This window comes from Bos javanicus, chromosome X, assembly GCF_032452875.1.
Source record: "Bos javanicus breed banteng chromosome X, ARS-OSU_banteng_1.0, whole genome shotgun sequence".
Lineage (NCBI taxonomy): Eukaryota > Metazoa > Chordata > Mammalia > Artiodactyla > Bovidae > Bos > Bos javanicus.
Window position 1 is genome coordinate 137,948,073 of NC_083897.1, and position 13,348 is coordinate 137,961,420.

At 52.7% G+C, this 13,348-nt stretch overlaps 1 pseudogene; it reads left to right on the top strand.

The window, feature by feature from the left end:
• Positions 1–4,217: 4,217 nt before the first annotated feature.
• On the top strand, positions 4,218–12,693 carry LOC133242130 (PI-PLC X domain-containing protein 1-like; annotated as a pseudogene).
• Positions 12,694–13,348: the final 655 nt, after the last annotated feature.

Here is a 13,348-nt window from a genome sequence, read left to right on the forward strand (position 1 = left end):
GACTGGGCCTGAATGCCCTGAGGACAATCTGAGGGGGCTAAGGTGAGATAGCAACCCAAACTGTGGGATAGCCAGAGAGAGAGAGAGAATTTTCCTGTGAAAGCTCTAACCTAAGGCACAGTCTGGCCACTTCACAGAACAAAGGACTGAGTGAACACCAAAGGAGAGCTAGCTAGCTGTGGACTGTCCCCTCACCCTGCCGGAGGCAGAGAGGCAGGTGGGCAACAGCCAGAGATGGAAGACGAGGGGCAATCTCGGCCCCAGAGATGGCATCCTCCACCAAACTGTGAGCAGGCTCCTACTTCCTAACCACATCTTCCTGGGATCCTAGACGGTTGACATCTGCCAGGAGGATCGCAGCCTGAGATCAGCCCCCCAGAGGAGACATACAGCACACCTGAGACAGCGCTCTTTTGGCACACATGGGACACCGAGCAGCCGGGACCAGGCAGGTGATTAAGACACATGGCCCACCTGGGGCAGTGTGCTTGCCAAGCACCTGGTCACCTGAGCTGCTTGGACCTGGGAAGGGCACAAAACGCAGGTCCAGCTGAGTCTGTGCCTTTGTGGAGTACCTGAGAACCTGAACCTGAGCAGCTCAGACCAGGGAAGTGCATGAAATGCAGGGCCAACTTTGGACAGTTCCCCTGCAGAGCAACCTGGAGCCTGAGCAGTGTAGACTGGGAAAGCACAGGCCATCATGAGCTGGGGCAAGCCCCATGTGGTCCATACACCATGAGTACTCCCCACACATGCCAATGATATTTGTTTGCAGTGCTCCTCCCTCTCCACAACACAACTGAACAAGTGAGCCGAAATAAGTGACCACCTTCACTCCCTTGTGTCAGGGTGGAAATTAGACACTGAAAGGACTTGCAAACAGAGGAAGGTAAAATAAATAAAGAAGAGGGAGCCGCTCTGGAAGTGACAGGTGCAGCAGATTAAAACCCTGTAGTTAGCATTGACTATGCATTGGAAGGGGCCTATAGACCTTGAGAAGAAGTATAAGCTGGAACAGGGAACTATCTGAAACTGAACTGACCCCACCCTGCCGGCAGCAGCTCCAGAGAAATTCCTAGATATATTTTTACAATTATCATTTTTTAATTATTTTAATTTTAACTTCTTTATTACTCCTTTAATTTTCATTTTTAAAACCTACTATTACTTTGCAAAAAACCTAATTTTTAAAGCAAACCATATATATATATATATATATATATTATAATTTTTGTGATTTTTTTTCTTTAATATTGTGTTTTTGAGAATCCAACCTCTACTCTAGATTTTTAATCTTTGCTTTTTGGTATTTGTTACCAATTTTGTACCTTTAAGAATCTAATCTTCAGTACCCATTTTTACTTAGGGGTGTGAATACTGGCTTGATTTCTTTCTCCCCTTTGACTCTCCCTTTTCTCCCCCATGTCACCTCTATCTCCTCCCTCCCCCTTCTCTTCTCTACTTAACTCTGTGAAGTGTGTTCTCAGCTGTGGAGAACACTTAGGGAACTGATTACTGGCTAGATTGCTCTCTCCCCTTTTAACTGACCCTCTTCTCCTCCTGGTCACCTCTGTCTCCCTCCTCCCTCTTCTCTTCTCCATATAACTCTGTGAACCTCTCTGGGTGTCCCTCACTGTGGAGAATCTTTTCACCATTAAGCTAGATGTTTTATCATCATTACTGTATGGATGGAGAAGTCTTGAGGCTACTGTAAGAATAAGACTGAAAGCCAAGGGCAGGAGGCTTAAATACAAAACTTGAGAAAACCAGAGAACTCCTGACTCCATACCTGCACTGAAACAAAGCTCCACCCAAGAGCCAACAAGTTCCAGAGCAAGACACACCATGCTAATTCTCCAGCAATGCAGGAATATAGCCCTGAGCATTAAAATACAGGCTGCCCAAAGTCACACCAAACCCATAGACACCTCAAAACTCACTACTGGACACTTCACTGCACTCCAGAGAGAAGAGATCCAGCTCCATCCACCAGAACACTGACAAAAGCTTCCTTAACCAGGAAATCTTAACAAGCCACTAGTCCAACCCCACCCACAGGGAGGAACATCCACAATAAAGAGGAACCAAAAACTTCCAGCATACAGAAAGGCCATCCCAAACACAGCAATCTAAACAAAATGAAAAGGCAGAGAAATATTCAGCAGGTAAAGGAACATGGTAAACGCCCACCAAACCAAACAAAAGAGGAGGAGATAGGGAGTCTACCTGAGAAAGAATTCAGAATAATGATAGGAAAGATGATGCAAAATCTTGAAAACAAAATGGAGTTAAAGATAAAGAGACTGAAGGCAAGGATTGAGAAGATGCAAGAAATGTTTAACAAGGACCTAGAAGAAATAAAAAAGTGTCAATCAATAATGAATAATGCAATAACTGAGATCAAAAGCACTCTGGAGGGAACCAACAGTAGAGTAACTGAGGCAGAAAATAGGATAAGTGAGGTGCAAGATAGAATGGTGGAAATATATGAAGCAGACAGGAAAAAATAAAAACGAATGAAAAGAAATGAGGACAACCTCAGAGACTTTTGGGACAATGTTAAATACCCCAACATTCGAATCATAGAAGTCCCAGAAGAAGAAGACAAAAAGAAAGGCCATGAGAAAATACTTGAGGAGATAATAGTTGAAAACTTCCTTAAAATGGGGAAGGAAATAACCACCCAATTCCAAGAAACCCAGAGGATCCCAAACAGGATAATTCCAAAGAAAAACACCCCAAGGCACATATTAATCAAATTAATGAAGTTCAAACACAAAAAACAAATACTAAAAGCAGCAAGGGAAAGCAACAATTAACACACAAGGGGATTCCCAAAAGGATAACAGCTGATCTTTCAATGGAAATTTTTCATGCCAGAAGGGAATGGCAGGACATAATTAAAGTCATGAAAGAGAAAAACATACAACCCAGATTACTATACCCAGCAAGGATCTCACTCAAATATGAAGGAGAAATCAAAAGCTTTACAGACAAGCAAAAGCTGAGAGAATTCAGCACTACCAAACCAGCTCTTGAGCAAATGCTAAAGGATCTTCTCTACACAGGAAACACAGAAAAGGTTTATAAACTTGAACTCAAAACACACAGTTACTACAGAAGTGAACTTTTGAGAATAGAGGGCTACTACTCTAAACCCTATGACATTAGTGTTGGTCGTTCAGTCGTGTCCGACTCTTTGTGACTCCATGGACTGACCGCGTGGAGCCCGCCAAGCTCCTCTGTCCATGGGATTCTCCAGCTAAGAAGACTGGAGTGGGTTGCCATGCCTTTCTCCAACTATGATATTAGAGGGGGCTGCTACTATAGAAGGGGAACTATCACTGTAGAGGGGAGAGTATGACAATAGAAGGGGAGTATTACTGTAGAGGGGGAACCATGACAACAGAAGGGGACTATTACTATAGAGAGGGGACCTTAAGAATAGAGACAACCCCTGTCCATGGAGAGCAGTAAACACAAAAATAAAGGTCCAGGCGTGTGTTTGCCATGAAAGGAGTCCTGATGGCATGCAGACCATCAGGACACCCACCCATAACAGGAGAGAGGGGACACTCAGACCCTGACTGGAGGCATTCCCAGCTTCTTTAGCTGCTCAGGTGGGTGCTTCATCCTGGGAGCCTGTCCAGTCACTTTTACTGCAGCAACACCACCAGATCGAGAGACCGCCTCTGGGGAGTGAAGGGCATGTGACCTTGTGCCTGGGCTCCATCGCCCCTAGGATGGAAGCCCCCATACCTGGAGCCCACAGGCTCGACTGGGCCCCTCTCAGCCCCAAGAGGAGGGGGCTGGTGCACAGTGTGAGGAAGGGGGACCTTCTGGATGGGGTCGCCAGCTCCAGCCTCAGGGAGAACAGACTTGAGCTGCTGGGGTCTGTCTGTTGGTCCCTGTCTCCCAGCTCCCTTGCTCCTCCTCAAACCCCCACTTAACCTCCTGTCTCTCCCTCCCCCCTCTCCCTACTTCTGTCTGTCTCTCTTCATGTCTCTGTCCATTTCTTTCTGTGTCTCAGTTTCTCTGTCTCTAGAGCACTTCTCCCCTCTCCACCACCCCATCCTCCTTTCTCTTGGAGAGAAGGCCACAGGTACCAGTTTCTTAGAGCCACGCCTCCACGCCGCCAGCACCAGGTCTTCTGTATGTCCTGTTTTCATTATGCAACACTCCATTTCCTCCCCCAGATTGCCCAGGCTGGGCCTCCGATGGGCTGGCAGGTGAGCTTGCCCGGCTCCTTCCTGTGCCACCAAGGTGAACGCCAACTGGATGTCGGTGCTGAGTTCTCAGCTCTGGGACATGCCCTCGCACCACCTCTCCATCCCAGGTGAGGCCCCGCAGGCTTGGCTCAGCGGGGATGCGGCTGCGAGACGGGTCCAAGTGTGGGAAGCCTCAGAGCCAAACATGCACACATGCAGGCACACACAGGCACACTGAACACACACACGCATGCACACACACACACCAAACACACATGCACACATACTGCACACACACACATACACAAACCAGCACCTTCCCTTGTCTGTCCACTTTATCCCATTCAACCCGGAAGGTACATGAACCCCCGAGAGCCTACCTTCAGGACACATGCCGGCCTCCCTGGGGGGCGGGGTTGTGTCTTCTCAGCCACTCTGTCCTACTCCTGGGGACCCCTCACCTTTCCACCCACGTTTTCCATCAGAGCTTGTGCAGCACCTTCTGCACTTGAGCCTGGAGGGCCCAAAGTTTAAGGGGTCCACCCGCCCCCAAAACAACTCGATAAGTGGTACCAGAACTATCTAATTAAAATGAGGAACCTCTGACTCCAGCCAGTTTGCTTGCAAAAAGTGCTGCAAAGCTCAGCTACGGGCAGGCATCTGGATTTGGGGATGGCCAGTGGTGACCAGGCAGGCGGGCACTTCCAGGGTGACACTGCTGTGCTCAGGCCATCTGAGGGGTGGCCACCAGACACCGTGGCCTGGGAGGGGAGGGTCCCTGCCAGACAGCACCCTGCTCACCTCCTCAAGGTGCAGACGCACCCCACTCTCCACTGGCACTCCTCTGGCCGTGCAGACACTGGGCCCTGCCCTGGCTCTGTGACCCTGGGCACTGCCCGCTGGGAGCGCACATTGACAGTTGGACAAACAGGAAGTGCTGTTTTCTATGGAAGGCAGCTTTAGACTCTTTCTCACCCTCTCCACAGCTGTGGGGTTCTATGCCGGCCACCCCACCCTGCCTGGGAGGAGGGGCCCCCACACGGCTCTGCCCTTGAGAGTGTGGAGCAGACAGGGAACCGTGGACCCAGTCTCTCGGCCCTTCCGGGTGCTTCCCGTGGGGAAAGCTGTGGCGGCCCCACAAGGAGGAGGCTTCCAAGTCTTCAGGACCACAGAGGGGCCCCTGGCCGCTCTCCTTCCTGTACCCCTTACAGAATAACTCATGATGCCTCTCCCCCAAGCCCGGGCACCACTCATCTGCTTCTGTCTTTGTAAATTTGCCTGTTCTGGACATCTCTTATAAATGGACACGTAAAATGTGTCCTTCTGTGTCTGCTTCCCTCATTGACCATCGTGTGTTCAAGGTCCATCCACGATGTAGCCTGTGTCAGAACTTCATTCCTTTTCATGGTGACTCATACACCACTGTGTGCATGGACCACATGCTGCTAACCCACCCATCCATCCATCCATCCACACACACACCCACCCATCCACTCATCTATCTGTCCATCCACCCACTCACCTATCCATCCACTCATCCATCCAACCAACCCACATCCATCCATAAATCCACCCATCCATCATCCATCCATCCATCCATCCACCGACCAATCCATCATCCACCCATCCACTGATTGATCCATCCACCCACTCACCATCCATTTATCCATCCATCCACTTATCTATCCACCCATCCATCTACTCTTCCATAACATCATCAAATCAAATTATATTATGAACTTGTAAATCCTCCTTCCCATCCCTTGACCCTGAGAATAAATAAGAAAAGAAAAAAAGAGAACGAAATAAAGCTAGTCCAAACCTATGTTAGAGACAGAAGGGAAGATTTCTGGATTGTCCCCAGGTGACTGCTAAAGTGTGAACCTCTCCACACTGTCTCTGAAACAGATCACACAGATTTAAAAGGGAAAAGAATAAGTGAAACCACACATCAGTGACCACAACATTGGCGTCATAAAGAGCCTGAAAATACTATGAATAACTTCAAAGTACTTGTAACTAGAGAGGGTCTGTCTGTACTCAGTTGTCTGACTCTTTGCAGCCCCATGGACTGTACCCGCCAGGCCCCTCTGTCCATGGGATTCTCCAGGCAAGAATAATGAGTAGGTTCTCATTCCCTTCCCAGGGGATCTTCCCAACCCAGGGATCACCCCTGCATCTTTTACACCTCCTGCTTTGGCAAGCGGGCTGTTTGCCACGAGCACCACCTGGGAAACAACAAACCATAAAATCAAAAGCCATCTGAAGCCTTTCCTGTCCCAAAATGGGATTCCTTAAATAAATTGACTTTCACTTTCTCACTTCTGCAGAGACCCCATTTCGAGACAAGATTCAGTCCCCAGGACTCAGTGGATATGACTTTAGGGACTCCGCCATACCCCGCGGCGCTTTAGCTGTGCATCCTTAGGGCAGCTTGGGGGCACAGAGGACAGGCTCAGGGGGTGACGTGTGCCCCGCCTGGTTTGCCTGCAGGGAGCCACAGCACTATGACCTACTGCCTGAACAAGAAGTCACCCATCTCTCACAAGGAGTCGAGGCTGCTGCAGACTCTGGGCAAAGTGCTGCCATGTGTCACGCTGCCCGTGGTGCTCAAGAGGTCCACCACCCAGGTGAGGGTCTGCGGGCACGCCCGGGCCCTGGACCCAGCTCCAGCCGCTAGTGTCACCCACAGGGGGCGGTGTCCTTATCCCTCTTGGGGAAACGGGATTGAGAATAAACCTGCTGTAAAGCAGAATTGCTGTTTAGTCGCTCAGTCATGTCTGACTCATTGCGACCCCATGGACTGTGGTCGGCCAGGCTCCTCTGTCCATGGGATTGTGCAGGCAAGAATACTGGAGTGGGTTGCCATGCCCTCCTCCAGGAGATCTTCCCCACCCAGAGAGCCTCCCAGAAAGGTAGGAAAGGACACAGCTTTACTGTGGAACCAGCCTGAAGCTAGAACGGGGACCCATGGACTAACAGCATCACCGTCTGGGAGGGGAAGGAGGAGGCTGGGTCCCACCTTTTGTGCAGCTGAGCTGACACTAGAGCTCCTTCCTGGTCCCAGATAAGCAACAGCTGAGTTCCCATGTCCTCTGAGGTGGGTTTACGTTTGTACCCCAGCACCCCTTCCAGGGAGACTTTCTTGGTGGTGCAGACGGGAAAGAATCAGCCTGCAATGCATGGGACCCGGGTTTGATCCCTGGATCGGGAAGATCCCATGGAGGAGAAAATGGCACCCAACTGTAGTATTCTCACATGGGAAGTCCCATGGACAGAGGAGCCTGGAAGGCTAGAGTCCATGGGGTCACAGAGAGTCGAGACGACTGAAGTGACTGAGAACACACGCACGCACTCACACCCCTCCCCTGTAGTGCTTCTCCAGGGTGGATCGGGGGTTTTATGGGGTGCAGAGAAGCCGGGGTGGGATGCAGTCATTGTGGAGGATGGAGAGGAGTCAATGGTGGGGGCCCTGTCTGTGGGGAGGGGGCACCCAATTGACAGTGGTCCTGTCACTGGCACACACATTACCCAGGGGGTGGATGCAGGATGGGGTAGAAAACCCATCTGGGCTCAGGTGCCCGCAGGAGCAGGGGCCCACCTGGGCGGGACAGATGGCCCCTGCCTTCCTGTACCCGCACTTGAGGGGCACTCATATTCCTGGTTTTTCTGCTCCTGGGCTGGTCCTCCCAAGAGGACAAGAGGCTGTCAAGCACAGCTCTTACCTGTGTGATTGCTTCCTCCTGGGAGGTCCCTGGTTGCTGGAATCCTCCTCAGGGGATCTGATTGGCAGAGAGCCAGGGCTGGAATGGGAACAACTACATTCTTGCTTGCATCAGGTGCCTAAGCCTGGCCTTAAGAGCTCACACCCAGAGGAGGGAGTGAGCAGCAGGGGGTCCACCAGAGCCCGGGAGTCCTGCAGGACTGGGGTCCCTCTGCTCGGAGGGTCCCTTGGTGCTGGGTCCCTCTCTTCTGTGTCCCTCCAAGGCAGGGTCCCCTCCATACTGGGGGACCTCGGTGCCATGGTCTCAAGTGGTATGGCTCCCAAAGAGACCTGGGTGTGTGCAGGGTGGGGGGCACAGATGGCGGTCTTTCAGGGGGTGTTTAAGATCAGCGGCTGCAGTAGCACTTCATTTAATCCTTGTAGAGGTGGATAGCAAGTGCCTGACAATAGCTGACAATGTTCATATGAGTCTTTGTTTTTTATTTTAACTTGGATTGGTGGGGGTGTGACACCCTTTCCCATTTTTTATCGTTATATCTTTTTCTTTTTCCATTGTGACTCTGTGTAGAAAACACAGTACCATTTTCTGCTACTAGTTTATGTTAATATTAGTTTTTGCTTTTTCTTTTATTTTGGATAGAGAGAATCTATTATTTTCTTCCCCATTTTTTTATCCTCATGTTTTTTTCTTTTTCCATTATGATTCCTTGTAGAGAACACAGTACATTTTCTGCTACAAATTTATATTAGGGCTTCCCTGGTGGCTAGTTGGTAAAGAATCTGCTTGCAATGAGGGTGATATGGGTTCGATCCTGGGTTGGGAAGATCTGGAGAAGGGAAAGGCAACACACTCCAGTAATCTTGCCTGGATAATTCCATGGACAGAGGGGTCTGGTGGGCTACAGTCCACCAGATCAAAATGAGTTGGAAACAACTGAGCAACTTTCACTTTTCAATGTACGTTAAAGTTATTTTTTGCTTTTTCCTGTCTTATTTGTGTGGTGGACAGATGTTTTGTCCTTTCGTTCTCTTCCCTTGATTCCTTCTTGCCTTTCCTAGTGCTGTTTGTGGGGGTGGGCACAGACCTCTGTGGGTCTAGTGTGTCCTCATGTCCAAGGGTCCAGCTTGGGTGTCATGGAGCCTTGGCATTGAACCCACAGGGAGCTTCCACCCAGGGACTGCCTGAAGGAGCGTGAGGCTGGACTCTGCAGGAACACCCCCCCAAGACCACAATCTCGACCTGGGCTCTGTGCTCCACATGACCAGTGACCCTGGGGACCCTGTTCCCAGAAGCAGTGCCTCAACCCCAGCAGCACCAACACGGTTGATTTCACAGTGGCCGACGTGGCCCTCAGTTGGGCATCCTCAGTGCATGCCCAGCCCCTGAGTGGGGGGCCGCCCTCTGTGCCCAGCACAGATACCGACCACTGTGTGCAGGTGCTGAGCATCATGAAGCACCTGGATGCTGGCATGAGGACCTGCAGATGGCGCACATGGAAGAGGGCACCGAGAGGAACCTGCACTCTGGCCACATGGTGTACACGACGGCCCTCACGGAGGTGGGGGTGGGGGCAGGGGTACGGACGGGGGGGTCCGCCAGCCAGGGACACCCACGTCTGGTCCAGGCAGGAGGGGGAGGGCCTCTGAGGGGATGGGCACACGTCCACTCAGGTGGACATGTGGTCACTCCAGGCAGGAGAGGCTGACCTCTAAGGGGACAACACAGGTTCACTCCCATTAGAAGACACTGACTTCTAATGGGACAGACACACGTCCACTCAGATGGACACACATCCACTCAGATGGACACACAGTCACTCCAGGCAGGAGAGGCTGACCTCTAAGGGGACAACACAGGTCCACTCCCATTAGAGGACACTGACCTCTAATGGGACGGACACACGTCCACTCCAGGCATGAGAGGGCTGACCTCTGGCGTCAGTCACTCAGAATTCCTGACCAACGTGCGTTTCTGAACTCACACCTGCACCCCTGGCCTCTGGGGTGTCTCCTAGAGTTTGGCTATACCAGGTCCCTGACACGTCTTTTCCTGTGTCTAGTTTTGGGGTGTCCGGTCCATTCTCTCGGCTGCTGGCCAAGTCACTTAAAGTCTCACACTGGCCTTGGCCCCCAGTGCCCCCACCACAGAACCTAATGACCCTTGGGGTCTGGAGGTTCTGTCCTGGGCCTCAGTGTGCATGTACCCTGCTGGCTTCATACGCTCCCTGGAGTACAGACTTCACACAATATTATAAGCACTGCTCTCTGCTGCTGTGCATGCACACACACATGCATATCTGTGCACACACAGACCCTGAACACATGCACACCTGTGTGTGCACCTGTACCTACTGGAGTGTGTACACACACACACACACACCAGCACACCAGAGCAATGCCACGGCTCCCCACTGCCACTCAAGAGAGGCTGGGTCCCTTGGGAGCAGGCGCCATGCTTTATGTCTTTGTGTGTCAGGACACCCCAACCTGTCTGTAGAGTGGCTGTGCTGGGGGAATTCCCCACCCATGACCCTCTGTTTCTCACTACAAGGCCCTTCACCCCACCCCCACCCAGGACATGCTCACAGAGATCTCAGAGTGGCTGGAGAACCACCCCCAGGAGGTGGTTATCCTGGCATGCAGGAACTTCGAGGGCGTGATGGAGGACCTGCACGAGTACCTGATGGGCTGCATCAAGAACATCTTTGGGGACGTGCTGTGTCCCCATGGGGTGTGAGCAGGGGCCACAGGCTCCCCATGCTCTTGGCAGTGGGGGTAGTGGGAGCACTAGGCTCACTGTAATCAGACTATCCACTCACTGCGTGAGGCTGATTCAGGCACCAGGTGATGCTGCTCATGGAACCCCAGTAATCCACCCACCACTGTCTCCACTCAAACACCCCTGTGACCAGCCCATCACTGGTCACAGGCACCCCCAATAATCCACCCTGCCTGGTCTCTATTCAGACACCCCCAAAATCCATCAATCATGCCTCATGATGCCCCAGTAATCCACCTGCCATTTTCTATCAAAAACCCCAATAATCCATCCACCTCTGTTTCCACTCAGGCACCCCAATAATCGACCCATCACTGCTCAAGACACCCAAATAATCTACCCACCACTGTCTCCACTCAAACACCCCCAAAATCTACCAATCACTGCTCAAGACACCCCAATAACCCACCCATCACCATCTCCACTCAGACACCCTAGTAATCGACCCACTAGTGTCTCTCCTCAGACATGCCAATAACCCACCCATGACTGTCTCTTCTCACAGAGAACCGAAAAACCAGCCCATCACTGCTCATAGACACCCTAATATCCACACATCGCTGTAGCTTCTCGGACACCCCCGATTACTGACACATTGTGTCACATGGCACCCCAATAACCCCTGTGCACATGTCTCACGGGCACCCAGATGATTCTCCCCCTAGGAGGTGCTGACTCTGCACCAGCTGTAGTCCCAGGGCCAGCAGGTCATCCTGTCGTACAAGGACGAGGCATCCATGAGTCCACATCAGAACTGTGGCCCAGTATCCCCTACTGGTGGGGGAACCAGGTGAAGCCCAGAGACCTCGTCCACTACCTGGAGCTCATGAAGAGCTGCAGCCACCCAGGGGAGTGCTGCCTTCAAACCGGGACACCTGGTCGCACACATGTCCTAGCGCATGGGGCTGGCTTTGGGTTCAAGTGGAGAAATGGAACAGGATGTATTAGGGGACGTTATTCTGTTCAGCACATGGGGACCAGGGCGTGGACATCCTTGGGGACGTTACTGTGTCCACCACAGGGGGTCAGAATGTAGACAGGATGTGGACATCCATGTGGACATTATTGTGTCCACCACACGGGGCCAGGACATGGACATCTTTGGGGTCACTGTCCAGCCCGCCTGCCCTCTGTAACAGGAGAAATTCACGAATCAACACCTCTGTGAGCCCCTGCTGTCTGAACTTTGGTCTCTGTTGGATATCTGAATCTCTGACCTCTGCGGAGGCCAGAGTCTGGGTGAGTGATGTCACAGCTTGGTGACTGCATGGGTGGGTGACCCCATGGGTTAGGGGTCGCATGGGTGGGTGACTACGTGGGTGGGTGACCCCATGGGTTACTGGTCACATAGGCGGGAGACCGTGTTGGTTGGAGACCGCATGGGTGGGTGACTGTGTGGGTGGGTGACCAGTTTGAGTTGCTGAGTGCAGGGTGGGTTACCATGTGAGTTGCTGACCCGGGGAGTGGGTGACCCCATGGGTGGGTGACTGTGTAAGTCGGTCATCATGTGGACAGGTGAGCACATGCCCTCACAGGTTAGTAACCCCATGGGTGGGTGCCCACGGGGGTTAGTGGCCAGTGGAGGGATCACTGCATGGGGTAGTGACCCCGTGGGTGGGTGACCACGTGAGTCGGTGCCCACACGGTTTGGTTGGCCACATGACTCCGTGGGTTAGTGGCCGCATGCCCGGGCAGCTGACCCCACAGCCTGCACCATGAACAGCAGCCCCTCTCTTGTCCCAGGCAGGCTGATGGTGGCCAGCATCAACCTCACAGAGAACCTGGAGTTTGTCCGTGTCCACCCGGCCTGGTCCCTGGAGAAGCTGACCCAGTGGGGGCTCCCCTACCTTTGTGCATGGGTGTGGGGCCAGTGCCCGGGGTCGGCCACCGGCCGTACCAACACCGTCGCAGGCAACTTCATCTGGGCCCAGAGGTTTGTTGGTGACGTCATAGGGTTGAACTTGAAGCTGCTTCGGGGCTGACGGACGGCGCGTGTGTGGAGCTGGGCATCACGGAGGCTGCGTCTCAGTCACGTCCTGCGACGTTACCGGCCTGAACCAGAAGGGGCTGAGGCACGGCGCACTGAGGAGCTGGGTGTTGCGGAGGCCGCTCCTCATTCGCATCCTGTGACGTCACTGGGCTGAACCGGAAGGTGCTTCGGGGCTGAGGGATGACGCATAGGTGGAGCTGGGTATCACGGAGGCTGCGTCTCAGTCACGTACTGTGATGTCACCGGCCTGAACTGGAAGCCGCCTCGGGGCTGCCGGTGGGCACGTTGAGGAGCTGAGCATTGCGGAGGCTATTCTCAGCCCTCTCTTATGGGGCCTGTCATCCGTCCGCGCGTCCACTGAATGTGGGTGACTGCCGAGGTGGGGCCAGGTGGCAGGGTCCATGGTCTCCTCGGCCCTCCGTGTGTCTCTCAGTGACCGCAGGGTGTGAGGTGATGATTAAAGGTGAGTGCATGATTTGTACAATCACATCCTCAGGGAAACACACCTGGTTCTCGGGTCTGTGGCTTCCCCATGGGAGAGGCTGGGGTGCCCCCTCTCCCCAGGCACTGAGACTAGCAGACGGTGACCCCCAGCTGGGGAGGGGAGGAGGCACTATGACATAGTGTCCATAGGCGGGGACTGAGCA